This window comes from Bidens hawaiensis, unplaced genomic scaffold, assembly GCF_021521415.1.
Source record: "Bidens hawaiensis isolate Kalapana, Puna unplaced genomic scaffold, B.hawaiensis_p1.1 tig00029651_1, whole genome shotgun sequence".
NCBI classification, from domain to species: Eukaryota; Viridiplantae; Streptophyta; class Magnoliopsida; order Asterales; family Asteraceae; genus Bidens; species Bidens hawaiensis.
In genome coordinates, this window is record NW_027494917.1 from 122,304 (window position 1) to 128,740 (window position 6,437).

Here is a 6,437-nt window from a genome sequence, read left to right on the forward strand (position 1 = left end):
AAGAAATTGACCTAAGGGGAGATTGTTGAGTCAAAATTTGACCTAAATGAAGTACATGGAAGATTGGAATATTCTCAACCTCCTCTAAATTCGCTAAGTAATGGATCCGAGCACACCTTAGACATTCGAGCAAGGTTTTACTTAGCTGAGTACGATACTTTGCCTACCGGGCAAGGTTTACTTCGTTTAGTCTTCTTAAGTGGATATCCGAGCAGGGTTTGCAAATTAGTGCATTGCCGAGTAAGGTACACTAGTTTATATAAATCCGGGTAAGTTTCACTTTATCAAGCAAGTCTGTTCTTCAGAACCATGTATTTTACTCTTCCGAGTAAGGTTTGGTTAACCTAGTCCAAGAAGCCAAGAAATTGGACGACCGGGCAAGGTATTCATTAATAAGTATGATCCAAGTATGCTTGATAATTTAAAGATATATCTCTAAGTAATATTGGGCAAGGTTCAGCTCAAGCAGGGAACAGTACTCCCGAGTACACTTTGCTAATAAGTTATTTTATAGCAAAGAGCTGAAATGGATCATTGAAGAACAAGGTTGCTCGTAAGGAGTTGTCGGGCAAAGTCTGATAAATTCAAGAAGACTGAAGTTTACTCGGTGAGTATTTTACTTGGTAAAATATTCTTTAAGTAAAGTCCACCCGGAAACTGATCCCGAGCACACTTCTATGTTAACAAGTTATGAAGGATGGCCGGGCATACTCGGGAAAACAAGATTGATGCAAATCCTACCCGGAAGACTTGTTTTACACTTAGTTTATTTTGAATATGTAATTTGAATATGTATGACTGTATTTAGGGTTTCTAGATGGAATGACAGCTGTCCTAGGTTGGCAGGCCTATAAATAGAATGTTTAGGGCACGCCGCCAAGAGAGCACAATACGGATAAGACCGACACATTAATTGAGAGAATATTGTGTGACGGCTGTCTTAGGATTCCTAGAAAACCCTAAATCGATTATCCTTTTGTATGATTAACACTATATAAATGGAAATCTTTTGAGTGAATCTTAAGAGAGCTCTCTACCTTTGATTATTCATTGCAACCGTATGTTTGTTATTGATTCCGCCTTTAACAAACGGATATCTTTCTAAATATAGCAACCCGTCATTAACTCTCTTGTCAACACGATTAATCTGTGTGAGTTATGACATGATTGAATAAGATCCGGCTGAAATTGAGGGGACCGACAAGTGGTATCAGAGCCGTGTTACTGCTATTTTAGAAAGATTGTTGCTGATTGAAGATTTGAAGAAGAATGACGTAAGCAGACCACTGTTCGATTGATTTGTGACGTCAGCAGCCCTGTTTTTCATTTTTCTTCCAGATCTACAATCTACCGGTGTTTTCTCTTCCTTATTTCAATTAAAGTTCTAATCTTATATCTAAATCTTGTTCTAATCACTTCAGACACATCAGATCTGAGCATTCTGTTTTCAGATCTGATTATTTTGAAACTTTTTTTAAAGAAACTAATTTTTTTTTATTTCTCAAAATGTTTGGATATGAGGAACAAGAGGTGTCTACTAACAAGATACCAAGGTTGTATGGACAGGAAAACTTTATCAAATGGAAGGTACTCTTTGAAGTAGCCATATACTACAATGATATTGATATGTGGAACTCCATCAAGAATGGTCCACAAACTGCTGTTGAAGAATGTGCAAATGCTACTGCAACTGCTGCTGTAAGAGAAAAAATGAGAAAGGTGGATGACAAAGCCTTAGCTATGATTAAGCTAGGTTTGTCTTGGGAGATTCTAACCAAGGTGGCTCATCACACAACAGCCAAGCAAATGTATGATGCCATCCTTGAAATGTATGAAGGGAATACTGAACTAAAGAACATAAAGAAGCAAAGATTGAAGCAACAGTTGGAAATGTTCAAGTATAGGGATGGAGAAAGGTTGAAATCAATACTAGAACGTTTTCTAAGTATTGTGAATGAGTTAAGGACAACTGATTATGTAATGACTGACTTTGATTTGAATACAAAGTTACTCAACTCAATGCCAAAAGAATGGTATACTGCTTGCAAATTCATCCTTCAGAAGAAAATTTTCAATGAATTGAAATTGGATGATGTGGTATGCTTTCTTCAGGCTGCAGAACTTGAAATGATCGAGAATGAGATGATTAAGGAAGATAGACCATGCTTCAATGTTTCAAATGCATTGATTGCGCCCATGGGAAATCTGTCTACCAAGAACCAACAGCAAATTCCCATTATTGAAGAACCAGCTGAACATAATGTTGTTACTCTAAAATCTTTCATTGGAGGTAGCACAAGTAATCAAGGAAATCAGCAGAGGTTCACTGTGCAACTGATTGATGATACTTATTCTGCCTCTATGTCAAGTGGAAATGTTCCTAATACTGGAACAGGACATGGTCAAAGCAATGAAACACAAGCCTTGTTGTCTATGTTTACTGAGTCATATAATGCATTTGTTGCAAAGAACCTAACTCACACAAGTGTGGTACAAGATGATTTGGAACAAATTGATGCAGATGACATGGAAGACATGGATTTGAAGTGGCAAGCTGCCATGTTGGGTTTGAGAAGTAAAAGGCTGTATAACAGAACTGGTAGGTCTCTAGTTTCTGGTCCTAATGACAGGATTGGATTTGACAAGTAAAAAGCAATATGCTACAATTGTCAGCAACCTGGTCATTTTGCAAGAGAATGCAATCAACCAAGAAACTTTCAAATGAATCAATTCCAGAATCAACAACTAGGAGGTCAGCATCAATATCAACAAAATCAACCAAGAGGTCAGCAGCATTACCAACAAAATCAGCCAAGATTCAACAACAACAGCAATCAAATGAACAACTTCAATAACAACAATTACAACCCAAACTTCAACAACTTTCAGCCTCAAATGAATAATCAACAACAAAGTATGCAACAGACTCAAGGTTTTCAAATGAACAACATTCAAAATCTTCAAGCAACTCCAAATGTTCCAAACAACACTGTTCCAGCATAACAAAATCAGATCAGAAATCAAGGAAATGTGGCAGTGACTACACAACATGAAGGAAATTTTGATTGGAGCAATCATGAAGGGGACATTGCAGATGATATCAGGAGAGAAAATGTGGCATTCATGGCCATAATTGAGAAGGAAAAAGGATCATCATCTCAGGTACACTCTGCTCCTACAGTTGATTTAAATGAACTTATCATTGAATTGAAAACAAAAGTAGGCAAGCTGGAAAGTGAGTGTTTTAGAAAACAAAGTATCATCAATGAGTATGAGGCAAGTGAGATGATCAGTGATGAAAAGATTAAAAGCCTTGAAGATGATTGCATGATCATTTACAGAACTCAAACCAGATACACCACTGAGATTGATGGATTAAAGAAGATGTTTGTTGAAGAAAAGGTGCAAAACACAAGACTGAAGGTTGAAACTGAATTTCTGAAGAATTTGGTCTCAACAGGCAACATATGTGGTATACTGAATCAGGTGAAAGAACAACACATATACAAAACAGTTCCACCTCCATTCAACAACAACTTTATGCCAAAAGTTGACAAAGAGAAAAGATATGCATACTTACAACAATTCAAAGATGTCTTTCAAGATAAGGAAGAAGTTGTTGATTTGTACAAAAAGGTAGAAGTGAATGAAGGAGAGTTTGTGATTAAGAAAGAAGTAAAAGAGGATAAGTCAATTGGAGTTCATGTCTCTGAGGATGACTTTGATTCAGTTGAGTTGGATCAAGATGATTTGAGTGGTTTGAGTGATCAAATTACTGAAAAGGAAATCAAAGCTGCTGAAAGAGGAAGAAAATATAAGAAACCTAAATCTGTTGATAAACTTCGAAAGTATCCACCAGTCCCACCAAGATTAAAGAAACAGAATGATAAAATGAAAAGAGAACATGTTTCTTTTGATATTTGTGAAAGGAGGAAGATAAACTACAATGCAGTCAGACCACCAAGCAAGGCTGTTTTGGGTAGGATAAAGCAGAACAACAAGAAGAAGATATTGACTGAAAAGGTTGATACAGAAAATTTTATCCCAGTTTATCCAATCTTTTCTAGTCATGAGGTGTTGGATGTTGGAGAAGTGGAAACTACGGAAGAATATGAGAAAAGACAGTCAAGGATTAGAGAAAGCAGTGATGAAGAACCTATGATTATGGAGAAAGTTGTCTTTGTCAAAAGCAAATTTGAAAGACAAGACATCAAAATTGAGGAATTTGTTCCTTTTTCAATTGATTTTGATGGTTTAAAGAATCTGAAGACTCTAGGAGTCAAGACACCTAAGCCAAGTGAAAGATACAAGAAACCAAAAGAACATGAAGCCTTCAAGGGCAAGGTTTGGTGCAAAAGGTTTGATGAATATGGTCACCACACATATTCATGTAATGAAAGATCCAAATTCAAACCATTTCATGTACCAGATGGAACAAAGTATGGCCAAGACTTTGTCCTGTACAAACAGAAGTATGATGAATATCTGGGAAAAAGAAAGGTGTGTGGAGATGAAACCATGAACAAAGAGAAGAAGAAATCTGAAAAGGAGAAAAGGATTGAAAAGAAAGTGGCTGAACTAGCAAGAAGAAGTAAATCTCCTAAGAAGCATGAGAAATTGACCAAAAAGAACTATCAGTCTGTGAGAATCAAGCAAGATACTCAATCAGTCAAATCTGATAGCTCTCAAGGATCATCAAGCAGTGAGAAGACAAGAAGAAAAGATACACATACAAGAAATAAACCAACAGAACTCACTGGTGATGAGAAGTTTCTATTAAGACATGGATATGAACCACATGGTTTCCTTTGGAAACCTAAGACTGAGAGTAAGGTTGAGCAAGTTGATGATGTGAGAGACTACTCTGAGAAGAAGGACTATGTGATAAAGGAGTATGCCACTGACTCAGATGAATACCATTGTCCAACCTCACTTGTCAAAACTCCAAGAGAGTGTAGTTATGAAACTGATCATTTAAACAACTTAGAATTGGCTCATGAAGATCCTAAACCAACAACACTTACTTCCCAAGCTGTGACTGAAACTGAATCTGATGAGCTGCTAGTTGATAAGGCTTGCACTTCATCACTTAACTAATCAAACTTTCTTTGAATGTGTAGGAACAGTCCACTCCTCTAAATGACATATGGTATATGGATAGTGGTTATTCTAGGCACATGACTTGTGACAAGAGATCTCTTGTCAATTATGAATAGAAGTATGAAGGTCCAGTAGCTTTCGGGAGTGATGAGAATGGTGGAAAGATTGTTGGAAAAGGAATCTTAACAAATGGGAAAGTCTCATTTGGTAATGTATTTCATGTTGAAGGTCTTCAGTAGAATCTGCTGAGTATTTCACAAATGTGTGATAAGGGTTACAAAGTCAGTTTTGATGATTCACACTGTTTCATTTTAAAACCTGAGTTTGTAATTCCACCTGAAATGATTATGATGATGACACCAAGAAATGGTAACTTGTATGAATTGAATATGAAAGAAGCTATTTCAAGAGGAGGTGCATGTTTTGTTTCCAAAGCCACTGAAAATGAGTCAAAATTGTGGCACAATAAACTATGTCATGTGAACTTAAAGAACATGAATAGACTTGTCAAAGGTGAGCATGTCATAGGCTTACCTACAAGAGAATTCAAGTTGGAAGATCATTATGATTCATGTCAAAAGGGAAAGAAACACAAATCTACTCATAAACCAAAGCTCATCAACTCAATTGATCAAGTACTTGAATTAGTTCACATGGATCTCTTTGGTCCTGTGAGTGTACCAAGTATTGGGAAGAAAAGATGTTGTCTGGTGATCATTGATGACTATTCAAGATACACTTGGGTTTATTTCCTAAGTACCAAGGATGAGACTGCAGAGTTGATTAAAGGTTGTGTAACAATGATTGAGAACAAGTTGAATAAGACAGTCAAGATGATCAGAAGTGACAATGGCACTGAGTTCAAGAATGGAGTTATGCAAGAATTATGTGAAGCAAAAGGAATACAACAACAATTCTCAGCTCCTAGAACTCCTGAACAAAATGGTGTAGTAGAAAGAAGAAACAAAATACTTATTGAAGCTGCAAGAACCATGTTAGCAGATGCTAATCTACCTGTCACTTTTTCGGCTGAAGCTATAAATACAGCCTGCTATGTTCAGAACAGGGTACTTGTCAACAAAAGGCTTAACAAAACTCCATATGAAATATTTCACAACAGAAAGCCTTACATTAAGTTTTTCAAGCCCTTTGGATGCAAATGTTTTCTACTGAACACTAGAGACTATTTGAACAAGTTTCAAACAAATCCCTGGATTGTTTCTTTGTTGGATATTCTACACACTCAAAAGCCTACAGAGTCTATGTATAAGATCACTTGAGTGTAATAGAATCTTCTGACATCATTTTTAATGAGAATCAATTCAATACAGTTGATG